This window comes from Balaenoptera physalus, assembly GCF_965194825.1.
Source record: "Balaenoptera physalus genome assembly, chromosome: 6".
Taxonomy (NCBI): domain Eukaryota; kingdom Metazoa; phylum Chordata; class Mammalia; order Artiodactyla; family Balaenopteridae; genus Balaenoptera; species Balaenoptera physalus.
Genome location: NC_138885.1, coordinates 78931540 through 78956525, shown reverse-complemented (window position 1 = coordinate 78956525; position 24986 = coordinate 78931540). Strand labels below are relative to the sequence as shown.

Genomic DNA, 24986 nt, shown 5'->3' with positions numbered 1-24986 from the left:
ACCTTTGGTACCAGTACGGTCGGTAAGCACCTGTGCAGATCTCCTCCAGTCTTATAAATATGCCGCACTCACCCCTTCCTCTGTGCCTCTGTTCCTGAGGTTCTTTTTTCCTCACCCTGGAATATCATTCTTTCACCTGCTCTCCTATCGCAATTCCACCCAAACTTCAGCATTCAGCGCAAGACTTCTCCAGGGAGCTTTACATGGCTTCATTGTCTCCCTTTTCTTTAAAATGGCTTGTATTTCCAAGTCTAACCCACTCACAACTTAGCATTTAATTATTCCTGTGTTAATTTCCTGGTGTTTTTGACAGTATTTGAATATAATTCTATTTAATATTAATTCTTGATATATTCAGGCATCTTAGATTTTTCCTAGTGAAATTATCAGTTCCTTAAAAATAGCTATGTTTTCATAATTTATATATTCTTCCATAACATTGAATACAGTGCTGAATTTATATTTCAAAAAATCACAAAGAACCTGTTGATGAATTTTGTCCGTAAATTCCATGGGAGAAGCGGACATGTTGATCTTTTTCCCCCCAGCTTTATTGAGGTATACTTGACAAATAAAATTGCAATGACTGTGTTGATCTTACCCATCATTAAATGCCCAGTGCCCAGCACAGTTCTTATTGAATAGCAAGAAACCAAGAAGTATTTGTTGAAGGATAAATGAATGAAAGTGTGAATAAAAAAGGAATTGTGACCTTAAATTGAACACACGAAGGTAATAAGTCAATAAATAGTCTTGCATAAATGAATGAATGATGTACTTTTCAAGAAGTAGGAAAGTCTGGGCTTCCCTGGTGGCACAGTGGTTGAGAGTCTGCCTGCCAATGCAGGGGACACGGGTTCGAGCCCTGGTCTGGGAAGATCCCACATGCCGCGGGGTAACTGGGCCTGTGAGCCACAACTGCTGAGCCTGCACGTCTGGGGCCTGTGCTCCGCAACAAGAGAGGCCGGGACAGTGAGAGGCCCGCGCACCGCGATGAAGAGTGGCCCCCGATCGCCGCAACTAGAGAAAGCCCTCGCACAGAAACGAAGACCCAACACAGCCAAAAATAAATAAATTATAAATAAATAAATTTATTTAAAAAAAAGAAGTAGGAAAGTCCAAGGATATCTAATAGATTCATTTTATAAGTAGCAAGGAAATGGGATTAAGCTACTAACTTCATCTAGAAGAGTAGCTGTTTTTCATTCCTTGTTGCAATTTGGGATTAGGATATGGAGTTTATGAAGGAGATAAAAATTAATCATCAATATCAAGAAACGTCCTGTGCACTCTTGGAGTTCTCTGCATCTCTTTATGAAAAACCACTTTACTTTCATGATAGGCATTCTTTACTCCAAGGACACGCCTGATGGTTTTCAGAATTTCCCTTCAAATGATCAACATGTAAAAATGTAAAAGGAAGATCATGCATATTATTCCATTTAAACTAATTAAATATTACAGACTCCTCTTACATTATAACTACTTAAGGGGATTTAATTTTTTTTTTAAGGCTTAAAGTGTTGATGTGTACTCTGATGTGTGCTAAGAAATAGATCACACTTCTCAGTATAGCACATATAATACAAGAAAAAAAATCCATGTGTGGAAGAGGGTAATGCTGTCTGCTACTCTTCAATCATTGGAAAGTCAAATTAGAGGCTTAGATACAGAGAGGAAAGTGTTTGTAGTATATTCAGAATTAGCAAACATATTTTTAAAAAATAATACATAAAAACCATAGAATTTTTTATAAATCACTGTTTTTTTTAATGTCACGAGTCATAGAAGGAATCGTGGTATAAGTTTAAATGTTTTTGGCCCTTGATAGATGATTGCTAATGCTTTCCTCCTACTAATCATTTAGTATAAATGTAGCCTTACTTTTACTGGAGATTATAAACCAAAACCTCTAATACTTTTTTTTTTTCTTTTGGGCTGTGCCATGCAGCTTGTGGGATCTTGGTTCCCCAACCAGGGATTGAACCAGGGCCCGCCAGGGAATTCCCAAAACCTCTAATTCATTTTTCCGTCAGATTTATGATAAATTTAAACACTCATAATCAGAAGATCTTTAAAAAAGTCTACAAAGTCCCACATACGTTTATTTCTTGGAAAAAATGGCAAGAAGATGTGTCATTAATGACAAAACACAGTATTTGTATAATACATATGTATGTATAGGTCCTGAAATTCTTTTCCTTAGATACATGATTTAATCCTACTATTGTTTAGTAATGTCATCTAAATGATTGTTATTTTCTTATTAAAAATTATCTCCAAAAAAACGAAAAAAAAATCATCTCCATGTCGCTAAAAGACATAGCTAGATATATGTCTACAAAACACAATTTTGCAGAAGAAACTTTAATATCAAAAACATAAGAAGGTAATCCTACAATAGCATTTTTTGTTTTTAATTTTTTAATGTTTTTTTTTGGCAGCACCACACAGCTTGTGGGATCTTAGTTCCCCAACCAGGGATCGAACCCAGGCCCACGGCAATGAAAGCACCAAGTCTTAACCACTGGACTGCCAGGGAACTCCCGCTACAACAGCATTTTATATTAGTGAATAATATTAAAATTATATAACAGTACACACTACACTAGTATGCACTTTTTCACGTTCTATTATATAAACAGCTGTGAAAATCTGATTTTTAACACAAATAAAACATAAATTCATTCACATGACTATTGCATTTTCTTTCCACTTTCAGAAACATTCCACTTAACTAGTCTTATTAAAGACTAGTTAATCATTCATTTATTCATCAAATATTTATTATTAAGTGCCCTCTATATGCCCAACACTGCAATTGGAGCTTGAATTACCAAAACAAAACAGACATGAACCCCCCTGCCAGGAACCTACAGTTTAATTAGGCAAATACTCAAGTAAATAAAATTAGCTAATAATTAAGGGACATATTTCACTACTTGCCAAGTGCTGTATTAAAATGTTTTATATGGATTACACCTCTTCATAACAATACGATTACTGCATGTGGGTAATTTTACCCCATTTTACAGAGGAAAACAAGGGTGGCGATGTTAAAGTATGTTCCCTTCAGGAGGTGGAGCCTAATACCCCATCCCTTGAGTGTGGTCTGAATCTTGTGAATTGTTTGCAATGAATAGGATAAAAAAAAAAAGTGACCGTGCAACTTTGTTGACTAGGTCATAAAAGGTGTCTTTTTGCTCTTCCAGATGGGAAGCCAGATGCCTTGTGGTGGGAATTTACAAGGTGCCCTATGGAGAAGACCACATGGTGAGAACCTGAGGCCTCTTCCCAATAGCCATGTGAGTGAGTCACCTTCAAAGTGGCTCCTTCTTCCCAGTCAAGTCCTTCAGATGCTAGCAGCCCCTGCCAACATCTAACCTGAAGAGGGACACCCCGCCCTGAGCCAGAAACTATCCATCTAAGCTGTGGTATAATTACTAACCCACAGAAACTGTGAGATAATAAATATTTGCTGCTTTGAGCCAATACATTTGTTACTCAGCAATAGATAACTAAGACACAGAGTTTAGAGAAGTTATGTAATGTGCTAAGGTCACAGAGCTAGGAAGTGTTAGAGGTGTTTCAGCCAGTCAGTTATAGCTAAAGTAATCATATAATTTATTGTCCAACGGGGACACTTTTTAGAGAGTAATGGGGATAGTGATATAATTATACTGGTTCAACAGCTATGCACCAGAACTATCTAGGGCAAACTGGGACACAGGATCGGTCTAGTTACAGTCTATGCTCTTTACTGCAACACAACTCTGTCTCCTATATAAATAACTGGATAAAGTGTGACCTATCCAACAATGGAAGTATAACACAGGGATGGGATAAACCACCTGCTCCAGCAGAGACCACTATCTACCAACCAAATATTCATTGTCCCCTTTGGTAATACTCCTATATTGTGTAATGGCAATAATGTGTCTAACGGGGAAAAACAAAGACAAAAAACCCTGCATTTCCCAGCTCCCTTATAGATGACCAGAAGATGTCAGTAGAAGTTGTCAATGTGGAGCTACTAGGAAACCTCTTAGAAGAGGGCTAGCTTAACTATCAGGAGCCCTTTTTCCTCTACAGTTTCTTTACAGCTGATGCCTGGGACATGGGTGTGCTGGTTGGAGCTGCAGCAGCCTCACTGCAAATAAGAGGAGGTATATTTGGTAATGAAGGTCATGATTTAAGAATTACAGAGCAGAAAGTCTGGGTTTCTGATAACCACGGACGCATCATTTCTGTCTTAGAGAGTAAACCTCTCTATTATGTAAGAGAAAAAATATGCCTCTATCTTTGTTTAAATAGATACTACAAGGGTTTTCAGTTATACCGTGATTAACCTAATCCTAACTGATATACCCACCTTAATTCCTCAAACAACAGATTTAAATTTTGAGTACCAAACATTTGGATTCTTACCCTATTTTGACAGAAATTGTTCTAGATATATTGACCACTCTTCCTACTTTTTAAAGTAACTAAAACAAAAGCATTGACAGCTTTCTTGATGATACAAGGTTATTATTATTTACAGAAAGCAGGGTTGGTTCACTTTTTTAGTGCCTAATAGAGTTTTGTATGCCCTGTGGAAGCTCGTTCAACTGTTGGTATTAATAAAACAAGTATGAATTAAGTTCTTGTGAGCAATACTCTTTTAGATGGGTTGGTGTCCTCACCTATTTTGTTCCTTTTAAATGAGTCATTTGAGGGTTTTTCTAAACTCTCCACTCATACTTCCTCTAAAAACTTGAAGACTAATTAAAGATTTCCACCTTTCAGTCATTATGGAAATGTGCCAGGGGATTTTCATGAAATGCTAAATATCTGGATTTAATAGGAAATGATTGCATTCAGAAAGGAGTTAGATACAGAGCTCTTAATCACATAATTGTATTAGGTTTAGCTCATAGAAACACAAAAGAATTAAATAAAAGTTTTGGTACATGTTCAGCATTTTTGTGAAGCATAAAGGCATTTCCACAGTTAGTTTTTCTTTTGAGTTTTGAAAAAATAAACTACTATTATGGAGATAGTTACAATAATACTACTCTTTAAGCAGAAATGAGATTCTTTAAGAAACTGAGTTAACTTTTTTATTCTAAATATTTCAGGTTAGTTATTCTATTTCAGTTCAGAATATCCTTATCATTAACAAAAATTTTGAACAGTTATTGTAATAAAATGCTTCCTATAGAGAATAAATATTTTCATACGTGTAAAATATCTAGGATAAATATATGGAAGAAAACTTCAAGGACAACCTAACAATTATGTCTGACCCAAAATGCAATAGTGAATGACATTCGTAAAAAGAATTTAAGCTAAGGCTGGATGACCATTTGATAGGGATATAATAGACCTTTCTGCAATTATGGAAATATTCGACCTTTCTGCAATTATGGAAATATTCTGTATCTCTACTGTCTCAAACACTTACATTAGCCATATGTGACTACTGAACGCTTGAAATGTGGCTAGTATGACTGAGAAGTTAAATTTCAAATTTTATTTAATTTTAATAGCCACATGTGGCTAATGGGTCCCGAACTGGAGAGTATAGTTATAGATGGTATTCAAGGAGGTGAAAGAATTGAATTTGATGGATTCTAAACTCCCTTCCAACTTTATATCACCATAGCTGCAAAAATGAGCAGCTAAACTTTATTTCTTCTCAGTTTTCTTCTCCATTCTGCACCAAAATTTCCCTGTTTCTAATATCTGCAATTAACCAAGGCATTAATTTAGTCATTGCAGAACTACAATGTGCCAAATGCAGTGAAAAAAAAAAAAAACCTGAATCTGCTCTGGCATTAATATTTCCAACCTTCTTGATTTTCCTCTTACTACCTTCAATAACCCTTCCCTTCTGGGACACCTCTCTCATCTTCAAATATGATGTCTAGGTAGCAGGCTGTGGAGACCGTACCTAAATGCTGGAAATTCCAGATTCACCAGAGATCTCTCTGCTTGGATGGAGCAAAGCCAGAGGAATTGATGGTGTCATGCAGGAGCAATAAGGGTTCTGAATCAGATTCAAGTCGATTTTAAAGTAAAGTGATATTACTTGCACATGTGAGATGTGCATCTGGTGAGCTATAAGTAATTCCTACTATTGCCAGCCTCTTTCCCAATGTTTCCCAGGATTCTCAAAGGAGCTTCAGCCTATATGGAGTTCTCAGTCTCACTTGTACCTCAGTCCTGCATCTGGTCTGTTCATTCAACCCTGCATATACACGCAAACATGGAACACAGTCCCTTTTACATTGATTTCACAAAGCAACCTAAATGCAAGGTAGTTACATGTAGCAGAATTCTGTAGAAAGTTGTAGGGTAATAGTGGAAGGGGCTGTGTTACAGGTGAACATTAAATAACCCTGTTCTTTAAAGCCCTCAGCATTCCTACTGTGGCTTCTTCCTACCTGTGTCCCCTTCTCAGATTCCCAACCTCCCATCATGTTCGCACCCACCTCCACCAGGCCCTCTTCTTTCTCTTCGCCTCATTCCCAAACCCCCATTTCTTCATTCTGTGCCAAGGCCATGTCTAAATCTCCCTCATTTTTTCATTCTGAGCAGTTCAGTCTTCTCTGTTTTGCCCTAGCTTTTCAGATGTTTGGACTTATATTGCCAGACTCAAAATTTCAAATAAAAAAGTAAGTATAAGGGCTTCCCTGGTGGCGCAGTGGTTGAGAATCTGCCTGCTAATGCAGGGCACACGGGTTCGAGCCCTGGTCTGGGAAGATCCCGCAAGCCGCGGAGCAGCTGGGCCCGTGAGCCACAACTACTGAGCCTGCGCGTCTGGAGCCTGTGCTCCGCAACAAGAGAGGCCGCGACAGCGAGAGGCCCGCGCACCGCGATGAAGAGTGGCCCCCGCTTGCCACAACTGGAGAAAGCCCTCGCACAGAAACGAAGACCCAACACAGCCAAAAATAAACAAATAAATTAATTAAAAAAAAAAAAAAGTAAGTATAAAAAACTTCTTACCCTAAAAAAGGATTCTACTTCCACATTTTGAAGTAAAATTTTCTCTTTTTCATATAACAACATATGCTATATAACTGTATATTACTATAAAGTAGTTTCAGAGAAGACTTGGCCATGGTCATAAAATTAATAAAAGGTGTTAACGGCAACTAGAAGGCAAAACTCTTGAAGAGAATTTATCCTTCCATTAAATTATAGCCATAAACAATATGGGTTAAATAAGATTTTATAAACATGTATGAGAATCTCACAACCACTTACAATGTGGTCTCCAATCGGAAAAGTTCATGAGCACTAGAAAATGGCATGACAGACACAGACATTTGGGGGGAAAAATCATATAAAAATGAAAACTACAGATTTTAAAAGTGATTGAAAATAGCTTGATATATATATATATACATATATATATATATATATATATATATATATAGAGAGAGAGAGAGAGAGAGAGAGAGACCGACCACATTTATGCTATTTCCCATGGGTACATTAATTAAGAATTCAAGATATATGTATATGTATAACTGATGCACTTTGCTGTACGCCTGAAACTAACACAACATTGTAAATCAACTATACTCCAATAAAAATTTTTTTTAAAAAAAGAATTCAGTTATACTGTAAGGATCCAATGTTACACCAAGGAAATGGAACTTTAAAGAAGATAATTTTTTTTCTTGAAGTTGAGTTAAAGAAGCAAGTAGACAGTATGGAAACACAAAAGACCCCGAATAGCCAAAGCAATCTTGAGAACGAAAAATGGAGCTGGAGGAATCAGGCTCCCTGACTTCAGACTATACTACAAAGCTACAGTAATCAAGACAGTATGCTACTGGCACAAAAACAGAAATATAGATCAATGGAACAGGATAGAAAGCCCAGAGATAAACCCACGCAAATATGGTCACCTTATCTTTGATAAAGGAGGCAAGCATATACAGTGGAGAAAAGACAGCCTCTTCAATAAGTGGTGCTGGGAAAACTGGACAGGTACATGTAAAAGTATGAAATTAGAACACTCCTTAACACCATACACAAAAATAAACTCAAAATGGATTAAAGACCTAAATGTAAGTCCAGACACTATCAAACTCTTAGAGGAAAACATAGGAAGAACACTCTATGACGTAAATCACAGCAAGATCCTTTTTGACCCACCTTCTACAGAAATGGAAATAAAAACAAAAATAAACAAATGGGACCTAATGAAACTTAAAAGCTTTTGCACAGCAAAGGAAACCATAAACAAGATGAAAAGACAACCCTCAGAATGGGAGAAAATATTTGCAAATGAAGCAACTGACAAAGGATTAATCTCTAAAATTTACAAGCAGCTCATGCAGCTCAATATCCAAAAAACAAACCAGCCAATCCAAAAATGGGCAGAAGACCTAAATAGACATTTCTCCAAAGAAGATATAGAGATTGCCAACAAACACATGAAAGAATGCTCAACATCATTAATCATTAGAGAAATGCAAATCAAAACTACAATGAGATATCATCTCACACCGGTCAGAATGGCCATCATCAAAAAATCTAGAAGCAATAAATGCTGGAGAGGGTGTGGAGAAAAGGGAACACTCTTGCACTGTTGGTGGGAATGTAAACTGATACAGCCACTATGGAGAACAGTATGGAGGTTCCTTAAAAAACTAAAAATATAACTACCATACGACCCAGAAATCCCACTACTGGGCATATACCCTGAGAAAACCATAATTCAAAAAGAGTCATATACCAAAATGTTCATTGCAGCTCTATTTACAATAGCCAGGACATGGAAGCAACCTAAGTGTCCATCATCGGATGAATGGATAAAGAAGATGTGGCACATATATACAATGGAATATTACTCAGCCATAAAAAGAAACGAAATTGAGTTATTTGTAGTGAGGTGGATGGAGTTAGAGTCTGTCATACAGACTGAAGTAAGTCAGAAGAGAAAGACAAATACAGTATGCTAACACATATATATGGAATCTAAGGAAAAAAAAAAAAAGGTCAGGAAGAACCTAGTGGCAAGACAGGAATAAAGACACAGACCTACTAGAGAATGGACTTGAGGATATGGGGAGGGGGAAGGGTAAGCTGTGACAAAGTGAGAGAGTGGCATGGACATATATACACTACCAAACGTAAAATAGATAGTGGGAAGCAACCGCATAGCACAGGGAGATCAGCTCTGTGCTTTGTGACCACCTAGAGGGGTGGGATAGGGAGGGTGCGAGGGAGGGAGATGCAAGAGGGAAGAGATATGGGAACATATGTATATGTATAACTGATTCACTTTGTTAAAGAGCAGAAACTACCACACCATTGTAAAGCAATTATACTCCAATAAAGATGTTAAAAAAAAAAAAAGCAAGTAGACAACAATAATTATTTTCACAAAATTATGTGATGGCACCTACAACACCTTTCAATGATGCCGGAAGATAGATTCATCTATGCTTTCATTGAGTATAAACCTTTACTGACTCAGTATTATATGTAAGATACCATGGCCACATGGCAGATCCTACAGGGCTTCTAAAAATGAAGTGTTTGTCAGGACCATTTCAATTGCAAGTGACAATAACCCAGCTCACATGAGCCAAAGCAGAAAGAAAATGGATTGGTTCACATAACAGGAAGCTCAGGGTCGGTTCTGGCTTCAAACACAACAAAATTCCCAGGGAATGTGGTGTTTTCCCCGCACCACACCCTCCCTTTTTTCTGCCTCTTCCTTTTCCAGCTCTACTTCCTTCTTTGTTTTAGTCTTCTCCTCTCCTACTGCTTCAGGCTCCCCAGTTGATGAGGGAAGATAGTTATCCATGATCTCAGACTATGTGTCATAGTTTAGCAATCCCATCCTAGCTAAAAAAACTGCCTACTTCTCAAACCAGTATATCAGCTCCAGGCAATGATTCTTATTGGCTCTGTTTATAATAATTACTTACCCCTGAACCAATCACTGTGTTCAGAGGAGTGAGATATTAGGATCGGCCCTGCCTGGGTCACGTAATCACTCCTGTAGCAAGGGTGTGGCACAGCACTGTAGTAGATAGGATGTTCTTAATGATTCGGGATGGAGGAAGGGTAGTTCTGCAAAGAAAGGGATACAATCAAGCATATAAATACATCTGCCCACTGTGGAGTGATAAGTAACAAGTCCTGTCCTCAAGGAGTTTGTCCCATATAAATCTTAGTATTTATATACAGGAAAATATCCCCACATGTGCCCCCAAGTTTTAATTCCAATATTAGTCCGTTATCTCAATTATAAAATTTAAATATTCCCCCAGTCCTTATTGTTATATAAATCTGGTTTTGTTAGTTTTAAACTGCATGTGAAAATTACTTGATCATTGGCATAATATTTTTGTGGTGGTCAAAGGCAATGTTGGTTTAAAACTTTTTCTTTATATGATAAATGACAAATTTGTCTTTAGACACTGTGAAAACTATGTCAGTCTAACAAGTCATTTCCTCAGTTAATCTTAGTTTTGTGGCTATGATGGCTTGAAAATTGTTTGTTGTCCTCACCACACATTGGTTGCTACTATATTTAGAGACAATTTGTTTTAGCCTTGACAGAAAAACTTATCATTATTTTCATAGGCATTTTATTGGCCAGAAAGCATAATTTGTATTATTTTCTACTCATGCTATCTTGGTATATAGAAAGAAATAAAAAACCTGATGTTTGTATCACATATTTTTACTAAATGTGTCTCATGCAATAGAGTGAAATACAAGCTTTTGCTGGGTTAAGTCACTGAGATTTGTGAGTTAATTTGATACTGAAATATATCCTAGCCAATACTGATAAATACAGATGTGTTAAGTTGCAAGTTATCATAATTTATAAACAAAAAGATTCTCACTGTAATTACACAAATACTATATATTTTCCCTTATTACAATATGTATAATTTATGTTCTAGGCAAACGCACACGTATGTTTATGTGATTTCCTAAGAGTGACAGTTAATTCTACTTTTTTCCCAAGAGAAAGGGGGATTTCATAATTTGGTGAGTGTCAGAGAGCCTTCAAGCCCATAAAAAGCCAGGAAGGATCTTCAATGACAACTTTCTGTACGTATCTATGATTTTTTTCTTACTCTATTTCAGCAACTTAAGTTTCACAAACAGCTCCTAAAAAGGGAGACTTCTGAGGAGAAGTTATGTTACTACACAAGAAATTGGGGTTTTCACCGCAAGTTATTTCACTTTCACTGTGGCAAAGAAAATGCAGGTTGAACTCACCACAGGACCCGGGGAGATGGCAGTTGTTGAAGGTTTTATGGGTTCCCGTCACCTCCTGAGAACAAAAGAGAACCATACGAAGACTGAATTTGACTATATCTGCCACTGAGAAGCAGCAATGTCAGAAACTAAAATATCACTGGTCTGAGAATCTTTCTCTTCAATTAAATAACATTGCCTTCATGCTTTAACTCCTTGGTTTTCAAATGTTTCCTGGCAGTGGAACCCTTTCTTCCAATGGCACGTTAGCAGAAATCACATATATGAGACGGATAAAAGCAAGACCCAGTCGCTCCGAGGATCACCATCATCCAGGACAACCGAATAAAGCTAAGGCTTTAAAGACTCACACCTGCTAGGGTTCATGACGCACCCACCGCGGGACGTACACATAAGTAAAAGACTCAGCTGTTTCTAGGTAGCAGATTCGCCTTTGTCTTTCTAGAGCAGCTTCAGAATATTCACCTGCAGTTGGTCTTGCTCCTCAGATAAACCTCCCTGAGCATCCGTCTTTCCTATTCTCCTGCCTCCTCCTTTCACGACGCTCTAAGAAACCTGCACACTTTTTCTCTTTCTGCCTCAATTTTGCTGCTTTTTAAAAAATACCCAACCTCTTACTTCAAGACTTTAGCCCAGGGGCTTCCCTGGTGGCGCAGTGGTTGAGAATCTGCCTGCCAATGCAGAGAACACGGGTTCGAGCCCTGGTCTGGGAAGATCCCACATGCCGCGGAGCAGCTGGGCCCGTGAGCCACAATTACTGAGCCTGCGCGTCTGTGAGAGAGGCCGCGACAGTGAGAGGCCCGCGCACCGCGATGAAGAGTGGCCCCCGCTTGCCTCAACTAGAGGAAGCCCTCGCACAGAAACGAAGACCCAACACAGCCAAAAAATAAATAAATAAATAAATAATAATTTTAAAAAAAAAGACTTTAGCCCGTCTCAATTTCATTCAAAAATCTCCCACTAAATTTTTGTTCCCCCAGGAGGTCTGTGCTATTACTGCTTCCCTATTCAACCCCCTCCTCAATCAATCCATATTAGGCAAATGCGGAAGCATAAAAATAACATTTTTGATTTCTATTTTATGTTATATATATAACAAATATATGTATCTATAGCCATATATATATATAGTCTATCTTTTTATGCAAACATTAAAAAAAAGTTTCTATCTGTACCTGGCCATTGCATATGTTGATGTAAATGTGCACTGCACAAATGCAGGAGCACCATTTGCAGGGCTGATGCACAATTATGTGGCCGCCTGCCTCAGGCTGAAGGAAATCTCACTAGGACATTCTCTCAAAGGCTGGTCTGAGGATCACCTCCATCTGGGGTCCTCGTGTAAAAAGTGTGATCAGAATCCCAAGCCAGGCCTACTAAATCAGAATTTCTGGCGAGGAGACCTGGGACGTGCCTTTTTTAACAATTTCCTTTGGGAGTTTTAGTTACTTATTGTTAAGTAGCAATCCTCCCCCTACCCCCAAACATAGTGGATTAAAGCAATGATTTATTACTTCTCATGATTCTATGTGCGTTGACCAGCAGTTTCTCCTGGGCTCACTCATGCAACATCACTCTAGCCTGGAAGGTCCAAAATGGCCTCACTCACATATTTGTCAGTTGGTGCTGGCTGGCAGTGGGGTGCCTCAGTTCTCTTTTCTTGTGGCTTTTCATCCTCCACTTGGCTCCTCAAACTAGGGGTGGCTTCTTTACATGGCATTCTCAAGGCAGTGTTCCAAGAGGGCAAAAGTGGAAGCTGCAAGCTCTCCTGAGGCCTAGGCTTTACTGGCACATCATTTCTGCCACTTCTATTAGTCAAAGCAAGTTACAAGGCCAGACCAGGTTCAAAGTATGGGAAATTGATTTCATTTTTTGATAGAAGAGTTGCAAAGCATTTATAGCTATATTCCCCCAACACACCATAGTGTATTGCTAAGTATATATGAGGTAATTAACACTTTCAGCCTTCATCATCATGTCTGCAGAGATTGAAACTTCTGGAATATATTATTCGTGGGCTTTGCTTTTAAATGGAAGTTTCTGCCTGCATTTGCTAGAAAAAAGTTGATTTGCTTTCAGGTCCTGAAACTAGGATTGTCAAAAAAAAGTGTTGGTGTCTACACTCACGTTTTCAACCTACTCAAAATCAACTATGGAATTATTTTTTAAAAATCATTAATATTGCATATTTTTCACAGCTATTTTATTCAGACTTTTCTGATCAAAAATTTTCCAAATTAAAAACCAAAAGGTCAGAATTGGCTAATGTAAATTTAGTTTCCTCTTCTACCAAAGCTAATCTTTCAGTGATTTTGATAACAAGTGGTCTTAATTTAAAATAGTAAAATTGTAGGACAGAATGGAGAAGGATTAAAGACAACCTGAGAAATTAGGTACAGAGTGTAAAACTAAATAATCATTCCAGGAGGAAGGACTGAGATATCAGCTTTGCCTATAGTTGCAAAGCCTGTTGTGAGTCAGCAACAAAGGGAGGGTAGCCATCAAATCCACACCCCCATCTCTGCTCAAAAATGTGCTACTTTATTTGCAAACTACATGCAGTATTGAGAAAACGGATCTAAAACGTATTCTTGGAGAGTGGCCTCTGAGGGGGCTTAAGTAGCAGTAATTCTTAAGAAAAATACCAACCTCTGAGTGCAATGGTGGAACAAACCACGAATATGTCTTTTAGTCAACTAATGGAAAACATGCTATTACAAGCCCTTGAATTTGCTGCTGCCTCAAGTTGAAGTGTTTTCATATATTGTACTGTATTTAACATTTGCTTTGGAAATTTTTTTCTTTTGGTTTAGGCTGAAGGAAAAGTTTGCCAAGTTTTATGTCTTCCTGAATCAGCAAGTAAATTTCCCATTACTCTCCCAGTTGGGTGAGTCATCAGTCCAGTTTAGGGAAGTCACAGCCCTGGCTGTCTGGGTGGGATGAGAAACAACATTACAGTCAATCAGTCTAGACAGCCACTTGGCCATTTATGGTATCATTTCCCCTTTATTCCTGAGAGCCTAGAGAGCAAAGAGACGCTCCTGGGAATATATGTAGGATTACCAGATTTAGCAAATAAAAATACAGGATGCCCGGTTAAATTTGGATTTCAGATAAACAATGAATACTTTTTTTAGTATATGTATATTCCATGCAATATTCGTAACCCACTTTCACTTGAAAAAAAAACATTGCTTATCTGAAATTCATGTTTAACCAGGCATCCCATATTTTATCTGGCAACCCTACAAACATGGATCTTACTTCATATCATCCACATTTTATTATCTGCAGAATGTCAGAGATATGAAAGTCTGTTTCCTGAGTTTTTGAGAAGAAAAGTTGAGCCATTTTTCTTTCATCTTTTATTAATCATGTAATTACTGTCTAACATTATAGAAAGAAAAAATTATCAAAGACGAGAATTCCTTCGAGCATTGATTCTCAGACTTTAATGTACATTTAGGCCATGTGGGGATCTTGGCAAAATTCAGATTCCAGTTCAGCAGCCTGAGGTGGGCCTGACATTCTGCATTTCTAACAAGCTCCCAGGTGATAGCAATGCTGCTGGTCCCTGGGCCCACAGTGGCAAAGTTTTCAGTGTTTCTCAAACTTTGCTGCACATTAGAATCAGCTGAGGAGATTTGAAAACTCTTGATGCCCAAACTGTATCCCATCCAAGTTAAATCCGAATTGTGGGGGGTGGGAGCCACGTGTCAGTACTTTTTTTTTTTAATTTTTATTTATTCATTTATTTATTTATTCATTCATTCATGGCTGCGTTGGGTCTTCGTTTCTGTGCGAGGGCTTTCTCTAGTTGCGGCAAGTGGGGGCCACTCTTCATTGCGGTGCGCGGGCCTCTCACTATCGCGGCCTCTCTTGTTGCGGAGCACAGGCTCCAGACGCGCAGGCTCAGCAATTGTGGCTCACGGGCCTAGTCGCTCCGCGGCATGTGGGATCCTCCCAGACCAGGGCTCGAACCCGTGTCCCCTGCATTGGCAGGCAGATTCTCAACCACTGCGCCACCAGGGAAGCCCGTGTCAGTACTTTTTAAAGCTCCTCAGTTGCTTCCAGTGTGCAGCCAGTGTTGAGAACCACCGTCTTTGATGCATCCACTTTGATGTTGGTTAATGTTTATTATCAACTACCTGGGAGGCAAAGCTTTTTTTTGTTTTAAATTGACATGCTGCTTTATTACACATTAACTGTAATCTTGAGAGACTGATGTGTGGAGGGATTGTCACCACAGTCTTTTCAATGTGTCCACTTTCAATTATGCTTTCTAAGCAACTGAGGAGAGCAATAGATTTTATTATTTTAACTATTAGATCACCAAATATTTTCCAAATTTGGAAATTTTATATCTGTAACACACATTTTCCCATGAGTCCAAAATAATTTATTTCTCTTAATGTTTCTAATGGAAACCAAACAGCCACCACCTCAGAGTCAGTCTGGCTTGGAAAAAACCGGAATTTACAGTCCATTACTCTTTGTGAGGCTTGGCTAGAGTCAGGAAATGTGACTTAGGGAAGAAAATCAAATCTTTAAGTTCTTGTTGTTTTTCACACAAAGGTGTCAACAAAAATAAAAGCATGCCTTCAAAGCTACTACTAAGAATATAGCATGGATATAACACATGTTTACACAAAACAGACAGGTGCTGACATAAAGTTAGCTGTGGGAAATGTCTATAAAAAGCCTTGCTTCTTAACCAAACACCTTCCTCTTTTTTCTTCTAATTATGTCATTTTAGTGTCATCCATTTTTATGCCATCTTCCTTAAATCACGATCTTTACTGCAGTACTGTTTAGCTCCAAGAATGCTTTTTGGGTTTCTTGTACCTTACACTGAATTTTTTACTGACAGATTTTTTTTTTCCTTTTAAAACTTTATCCTGGTGGGGTTTTTTTGTTTTTGTTTTTGTTTTTGCTTTTTGTTGCTGTTGTTGGGTTTGTTTGGTCCACTTGATTCATCATGCATTCTTTTCTCTTGTTCATGCCTAACTTACACCCTCCATCACTTCTCTGCTCCATTCCTTCCCTTGGGCCCAAACATTCTAGAATCTGTGACCAGACCTTTACTTGACCTGCATCCCTCACCAACTCCAGCAGTTATCACCATGCCCTGGGAAACAACCTTAAGAAGCCCACACATGCCCATGACCCTGGGTGGGCCCATCTGCCGAGATGAAAAGTTGGCTCAGAAGAGGTACAACAAGACAGTTAGGGGGTAGGTGGTAAGTTGCTGTGCAAACATTTAACTGTGGGTGCTTGGTGTGCCCTTTCAGAGAACTTTTGCCTAGGGAGGGAAAGGTGGAAAGTGGCTCTTAGGCAGCAGAAGTCTCCCATGAAGAGGAGGAAGTTAAACCTGATCTGTCCTGCATACAAAGTAGCTACCTAAAAATGTTTTTGTTCTAAATTATGGTAATTTACTCTTCCTGCCATGAAAGGCTTATATACATTTTCTAACGGAGCCCACAGTATAGCACTGCAGTGTACAATATAATAATAACTAAGCTAACATTTATTAAGCACTCACTGTGTTTTTATATGCATTAGACCTTTAAAGCTTTGTAACCACCCCAACAAATACTATCACTACTCCAATTTTAAAGATGAAGAAACTGAAGCTTAGAGAACAATGACTTGTCCATGGTCACACAGATAATTGGTAGTAAAGCCAGGATATGAAGTCAAACAAATCAAATTAGAGGTGAAACCCTGCATATACCTTAGCTACCATGTACTTAAATATATCCAGGGACTCCACTATGTGATACTGCCTCTTATAGTTCTTGCATGGAATAATAGAATCCCAAAGGACCTTAATTTTAAGTATTAATGGTAGTAAATGCATTCACTGTAGTAGTTTTCTCCAAACTAAACCAATGGTTAAAGAGGTTATTTGAAGTGTTATCTAAGTGAATCACAGTAAGAATTTTACTCCCTTTTCAATTTTCTTTCAGTCTTTCTGATTATAACAAAAGTTAAGTCTCAGACTGGAGCTAATTTGTATTAATCTTCCTTTTTTAACAAAGAAGGCAGGCCTTGGACTAGGAGAGACAACAGTATCTACTGAGAATTTAGTAACATTGCTTTGTATTCATTTCTAATGTTGCCTTCTACTTATGGCAAGTGATTCTGTTTTCTTTCCTTTTGTTTTCCATTTATGGTAGGGATATATATCCTCTTAAAATAAAATTTAAATACTTTTTTTAAAAAGTACGTAGTAGAGTTGATATGCAGATATGTCAAAAATCATGTCATTAGTACTGTGATGGCTAAAGTCTAGAATACTTTAAACAAAACAACAAGAAAAAAACCAAAAAGACTCTGCAGTCTTATTTCCATTAGCTGCATGAAAATGTCTGAATTAAGGAGGAAATGAAAAGTCTAACCCTAAAGAAAACAGAATGTTAACTGCTTTTGAATTCCCCTAGGCTCTAGATTCTAGAGTTCTAGACTACGGAAAAATTAATTATTCCTCATTCTGTGCTATGAGGGTGTATTATATTGTAGAAAGAGCTCTTGATTCACTTTCAGAGGCTCCCGGTTGGATCCAAGCTCTGCCACTAACCTTATGCAGGTCCTAATACCTTCCTTGAATTCAGTTTCTCCATCAAGAAATAAAAGATCAAATTAAGTTGTTTCTTCTAGCTCTTTTATTCTAGCTTTCTTCAATATATCTGAAATGGCCTGCACATTTATTTGCCTTTCTTCCAAAGTGCTTATCTAGGCGAAGCTTTGCGTAGCCTGTACAACTCACATGTTTTTCTGAGAGAATATAAGCCATGTTAATGCTTTATTTTGTAAAGCTTCTGTTTTTGTTATGAAAGGTTACCTAACTTAAAGGCTCATTTGGGGGTGGGGGGGAGGGCACTATTACAGGTCAGCTGCCTGTTACAACTTGATATCATTCTGGAAGAAAGCGAGGCTTCCACTTCCTTTGCACCATTTAAAGAAACTATTCTGAATTCCAAGAATGCCCGTGGCATTTACCAGACACTGCGCTTTCTCCTGTATGTGTCTATTTTTACACGGGGCACAAAGTACAATTAATTACCACTGGTCACTGGAATAGAATGTAATTATGGCCTGAAAGGGTGACCAAACTGCCTTCCCTACTGGATGACTAACTTCAGACATTCTTCCAGAGCTGCTTATCTGTGTGATCAGCTTCACGCTGACGGCCCAGCTTAAGCTAGTGCCCTTAACTCTCCCAGGTTCTGGTTGCCTGACAAAAAGTAAAATCAAATCACACACTCAAAACACAAAAAGCAGAAAACGCAAGGCCAGTCCTTGTTAGCTGTGTAAGATCACTTAAACCCCTAGTTGCATAATTCAGATTTTAATAAGCACCTTTTCAGAGATTCTAGCATATTTGGAAGAGAGGAGACACAACTTGCCCTGTAATCAGGATTAGTTAGAAAGATATAGCACGTTCATTTCACTACAGTTTACCATATGGCATCAACCACATAACTCTCACATTCTATTCTTCTTTGTGTTTGCTGACATTTTAAGCACTTTGTGCATGAGATGGCTTTCATGAGACGTAACAAAAAGTGGGGAAGGAACAACATGAGTATAGCTGCATTGAGATCCTGGGAATGCAGAGATAAACACCTGCAAAATAATGCTAATGTACAAGAAGGGCAAAATGATAAGTTTTTATTAACAATAACCTTTATAGGTCCTTACACTGGAGACTGTATTACCGTAAAACAATGAAGTATTTGTTAAATGTCCAATACAACAAACCTCATAAGAAAAGTTTGATATGAAAAGATCTAGCTCCATGACCTGGATATGGCACAGAGTAACAGTGTTTCCGTAATCTGGTTACGGACAGTCCTCTAGAGCAATAAACCTGAGCAAACTCTCAGTTGTCATTGTTGTTCAGTTTGGGGTAATCATCTATAAAGTGCCTGCTTGTCAGGATTGGTGGAATAGTTAGGGAGGAGAAGAAGAGAGCTGACTGTAGCAGAATCTGAATAACGTAAACCTTTACTGGCTGAATGCTATCACTGGTATTGTCAGGATTCACCTGGGACTGATCTCTGACATGACTGTTGACACTTCATGAGAGCAACAATTTGACAGGGCTACTGCAAATCACCACATTACCTTGGTGATTCTCTCCCTGCTAGATGCAATAGTAGCTTTGGTTGTCATGGTTGGCTCCTAGCAAACTAGAGAGACCCAGGGGTTGGGATCTACCAATATACCTCTCCCCTGTAAAGGTGACAAATTGAGAGCAAGGACGTTAATCCTAAGGGAAGGAAGGGAATTAGTAAAAAGCTAGCAAGATTGGTGGTAAACTAGGACAGGTTTTCAGTTTCCAGGATAAAGGGTCAAATATCATAGGCTAAATTTGGATATTGCAAATTCAGTCTCATGAAGGCCGGTTATGCAAAGTCCAGATCAAAGTCATAGTTTAGGGGAATGGAAAGAAGCTTTCAAAGTACAGAGCATAAACGATGGTCAAATAGTACACAGAGTCAAAATATTCTAGAAATGTCATCTGGAAACAAGGCAAAACAGAGTGTGAAAAGAGGCCAGCCCCTGGAAAGTAGTTTTGAGCAACCAGAACAAGTAGAATATGGCTCTCCAGCCAATAGGAAAACAGTGAAATTATCAAAATATCATGCTTGGTGTTAAAGGCCTGAGAGTCTGGGAGACACTTGACCAAAATTCATCCAAGTACGTAAAACATACTACAGGAGTTCTCAGGGAGATTACCTGATGTTATACCTGGAATGGCCCATGTTGGACACAGGAGTGGGCTGAGACTGGCACCCAGGCTGCAGGAAATGCAGCAGACAGAGATACAGCATCTAAAGGAAAATGAAAATCCAGGCAGATAGTGCAACTGAGGTGTCATCAGAAGAAATCTGGCAAATAGACAAAATCTAATCATCAAGCAAAAGTCTGGAATCAGGAATACTAGAGCAGAAGGTTTGAAATAGCACACGGATAGTAGATCACAGAGAGATGCAGTGAGTGGCTGTTGGAGTAGAATGGAGTTGCTTTTAATAGGGTACCCAAGTTCTCACCCCTTAGCAGGTGGAGAGGGCACCTCTCAGGGCCCTACATTTATTGAGACCCAAGTTAACTTTCTTCATGAAATAGCTTGGTATGACAAAACTGAAAACACGAAAACTGTGAGTATTGGTAGGATATGACATGTATAATAATCATACTTGAATGTAGGATACTTTTCTAAGTATGGATTAGAATGGCAAGTAAATGAAAGAAAGAGTTGTGAACATCTGAAAATGGGGCCCTGTATATTTAAATCATGCTGCACCTATGCAATGAACTATGATGCTGGCATTAAAAACAATAATCACAAAGAGTTTTCAATAACTTAAAAATGCTTTCCCTCTCCCACAATACCTCACTCTCTTCCTTTCCAACCTGGGCCCGGGGAATGGCTCAGGCAAAGAAGGGTGGTTCTGCCATCAAGGAGGTAGAGACCAGAGGATACACCCTTGACATTCACCAGCTCATCCACGAAGTGGGTTTAAAGAAGTGGGGCCCTCAGGCACTCAGAGAGATCTGGAAATTTGCCATGAAGGAGATGGGAACTCCAGATGTGCACTTTCACGCCAGGCTCAACAAAGCTGTCTGGGCCAAAGGAATAGGAATGTCCCATACCGTTTCCATGTGTGGTTGTCCAGAAAGCATAACAAGGATGAAGAGTCACCAAACAAGCAAGCTCTATACGTTGGTTATCTACGTACCTATCACTGCTGTCAAAGATCTACAGCCAATGTGGATGAGGACTAACAGCTGATTATAAAATAAAGTTGTAAAATCACAAAAAAGAAAGCTTTTAACCATAATTCAAAAAGACACGTGCACCCCAATGTTCATTGCAGCACTATTTACAATAGACAGGACCTGGAAACAATCTAAATGGCCATCAACAGATGAATGGATAAAGAAGAAGTGGTACATATATACAATGGAATATTACTCAGCCATAAAAAGGAACGAAACTGGGTCAGTTGTGGAGATGTGGATGGACCTAGAGACTGCCATACAGAGTGAAGTAAGTCAGAAAGAGAAAAACAAATATCGTATATTAACGCATACATGCGGAATCTAGAAAAATGGTACAGATGAACCGGTTTGCAAGGCAGAAATAGACACACAGACATAGGGAACAAACAAATGGACACCAAGGGGGTAAAAGGGGGAGGAATGAATTGGGAGATTGGGATTGACATATATACACTAATATGTATAAAATAGATAACTGATGAGAACTTGCTGTATAGCACAGGGAATTCTACTTAATGCTCTGTGGTGACCTAAATGGGAAGGAAATTCAAAAAAGAGGGGATATATGTATACATATAGCTGATTCACTTCGCTGTACAGCAGAAACTAACACAACATAAGCAACTATACCCCAGTTAAAAAAAGTAGACATTAAAAAAAAAAGGAAATGAAAGCTTTTGCTGTGTTAGGTGGATACAGGAGATTCTTTACAGAATTGCAGATTTTATGTTATAAATTGTATTCAGCTGCTAGAGTACTAAAGAACTGAAATACTAGTGCTCAAGCAAGAGAGAATTTTGTATTTCTCTCACAGAAAATAAGTCCAGAGCTGGCAAGGCAGTTCCAGTCATCAGGCACCCTGTCTCTTTCTATTTATCATCTTCAGAGTTGGCTAAAATAGTTGCCAATGCTTTGGGGCTCTGGTGTCCACGTGCCAGGCAAGAAGTAGAAGTAAAGAAGAGCAAAAAAGCTGCATGCTAATGATGTGTCCTCTTTTGAAGGGGTATTCCTAGAAGTGTAACAGATGTGCATAACAACAGTGGCTTAAACATGATCAGAGTTTTTTTCCTTAGGGAGCTACACAGCCTAAGGTCATTATGGCAACTCTGCTCCAAAACACCCTCAAAAATTCAGTCTCCTTTTTTTCTTGTTGGATATCTCCTAGCGACTTCCATTCCAAGATCACCTCAAGGATCAAAATAGCTGCTCAAGCTCCAGCCACCATGTGATATTGTGATTCATAATAAGAAATATCTGTATTTGGTCTTCTTCCTGGTTTCTGACACAGAGCTCCTAAACCTTTGGAATTTCCTAAGTGATCAGAGAGATAAAGGTATCTTTTGTTATTCATAACAAGCACCTTTCAACTACATCAGGGTTTATATTAACGAGGTGACTTTGGAAAACCCATAATGATGGAAGCTGGTTGCCAGGGTAACCAACCCTGACTAGGTACTGGGAGAGTGGCCTTTCCAGAGAAGGCATGGATGGAAGCTCTTCGCCCCTTCCCACATACCTGCCCTGTGCATCTCTTCCATCTGGCTGTTCCTGCAGTGTTTCCTTTTATAATAAACTGGTAATTTAGTAGTACACTGTTTGTCTGAGTTCTGTGAGTCACTCTAGCAAATTAATTGAACGCATAGAGGGGGTTGTGGGAAGCTCTGATTTATAGCTGTCTGTCAGAAGCACAGATGACAACCTGGGCTTGCAACTGGCATCAGCGGGGGTGTGGGAGTGGCAGTCTTGTGGGACTGAACCCTTAACCTGTGGGATGTGACGCTATCTCCAGGTAGTGTCAGAATTGAGTTATATTTTAGAACACACAGCTGGTGTCACAGAACTGCTCGGCATGTGGAAAACCCACACATCTGGTGTTAAAAGTGTTAAGTGTTCCTAAGTAGAGCATTGAGAGTTGAGAGACACAGAAAGAGTAATAGGAGTGTGTTTTTTCAAAAACTTTACTTACTGTATCAATAATCTAGCCAGCTAAAAAAGAGAAAGAGATAGGAAAGAAGGAGAGGCAAAACAGCCCACACTTGCTGCCTTTTCAGGAAGTCTTCTGGAAGCTTTCATGGAACCTTTCTGCTTATATCTCCTTTGCTAGAACTTAGTCATATGACCACACCTAGCTTCAAGGGAGGTTGAGAAATACCATATTTTCAGATAGGCACATTAATAAATCAAATAAAGTAAAAATTCTAATACTAAAGAAGAAGGGACCAGCAAACATTGGCCAGGTAGTTGGCAGCCTTTGCCACATCTGTACAGTGATTTTAAAACATAACCACACGATTTTAAAACAGGAAAAGCCTTGGGGAATGGGACAAAGACATAAAGACATACATTTTGATTGGGACCAAGGTTGGAGACTTGGAGCTTGAGAAAGAGTATGGAAAGGCAGGCACTGTGTGTGTGGGGTTGTGGGAAAGTGCGGACATACGGTGCAGAGGATGTAAAAGTGTTAAGAAGTTAAGGATAGGAAAGAAAATAATGAAGGGGAGTGTCTCAACTGAAACCAACGTGAGGACTAAGAGCCTGAACAAATGTCCTCCAAATATATATCTTTTATTTTTTTCTTTCTCTTTTGCTTGGCCTCCTTCACTGGGCACGTCTCCTATCCTAGGCTCTCATAGATGTGACCATCTGTCTCTCTTTCGTAAGCTTACACCTATTTGTATAATATATAGACTGACAGTGTAGCTCCATTAACGCAGGCACACTAACCCTTTTTGGCCAGAGATTGTATCCCCATGCCTGGCGTGGTGCCTGGTACATAATAAACAAGCAACAAACATTTGCTGAGTTGGAATAAATATGTAAGGACGCAGTGATAGGAAAAGAATGTTGATAGAGCACATAACAAGATGAGGTTTCCAGAAAGGTGCCTTTCAAAGATAAAAGATACATGAATTTGTGAGGCATCACATCTTTCCAGAATAGTCTTTGCTATGAACAATTACAAATTGGAAGTTATTCCATTATTATTGAAATGTTATTTCCATTATTATTCTGTTCTTTTCCACCCCAGATAGATCTTACATATATTCTTTTACTTTATCTCTGCTTAATTGAATCATCTTGTCTCTGCCTGACCCTGGGCTCCTTCTCCCACATCCCCTTCCAGTCCTGTGACGTACATGAATTATCAGTATCTGGGTGGAGTCCAGAAAAGCACACCAAGATTCACAGGAGGATGTGATATTCCTTCCCATTTTATGCTTACTGGTTGTGTGACCTTGCAAAATTTATTTAACTGATCTATGACTCCACTTCCCGACCTGTAAAGTGGGAATAATAAACTGACGGGTCAGGGTTGTTGAAAGGATTATGAGATAATCTATGTAAGACTTTTAGCAGTCATGGTCTCCTAATGTGCATTCAACATATGTTAACAATGACTACTTGCCCACAGAACAGAATGTTAGGAGATGATGCTCACATTTTCCAAGGGCAGGCAAGACACTTCCTCAACAATCAGCGCACTAGAGAATTGCTGAGAGGAAGGACTCCAGCAGGGGTGGCAGTGAGAGAGGAGAAAGGGGAGGCAAGGAGAGGGTTTTCCAAGGTCTCACAACAAGTAAGGGGCAGTACCATGAGGTGGGAAGGTGGGAGAGGGTGATAGAATCCCACCTATACTGGCTCTTGGGGAACTTCCAAGGTCAAGTAGGTGGTAAAGAAAATCTGACTTGAAATTTCCTCTCAGGGGGAGCAACAACCTTGGCTGCAGCCATGTGAGTCACGGGTTCTGGAGAAGAAACGGCACTGACTCAGTGGATTTGAGACAAAGGGAGATTCCTTAAGGACTAGCTCCTGAATCAGCCACTGTTTGCCTAAGAGAAAATAAACCACACTTGCCAGTTGCATTAGGTAAAACCAAAACACACAAAATTGTCAAACACAAACTAACTAAGAAAGGAATTTACTGGCTTGCATAACTGAAAAACCCAGGA

General features: G+C 38.9%; 1 long non-coding RNA gene and 1 pseudogene across 2 annotated transcripts; one reads left to right on the top strand and one right to left on the bottom strand.

Annotated features, from left to right (window-relative positions):
- Positions 1 to 8954: 8954 nt before the first annotated feature.
- Positions 8955 to 11310, bottom strand: LOC309663231. Its single transcript, XR_014265161.1, has 3 exons — positions 11245 to 11310; positions 11100 to 11133; positions 8955 to 10080 (listed from the first exon to the last, which is right to left on the bottom strand). It is a non-coding gene; the product is annotated as an uncharacterized lncRNA (long non-coding RNA).
- A 9370-nt stretch (positions 11311 to 20680) lies between these two features.
- On the top strand, positions 20681 to 21046 carry LOC309662236 (large ribosomal subunit protein eL31 pseudogene; annotated as a pseudogene). The gene has a single exon. The product of its transcript is annotated as a large ribosomal subunit protein eL31 pseudogene (transcript).
- Positions 21047 to 24986: the final 3940 nt, after the last annotated feature.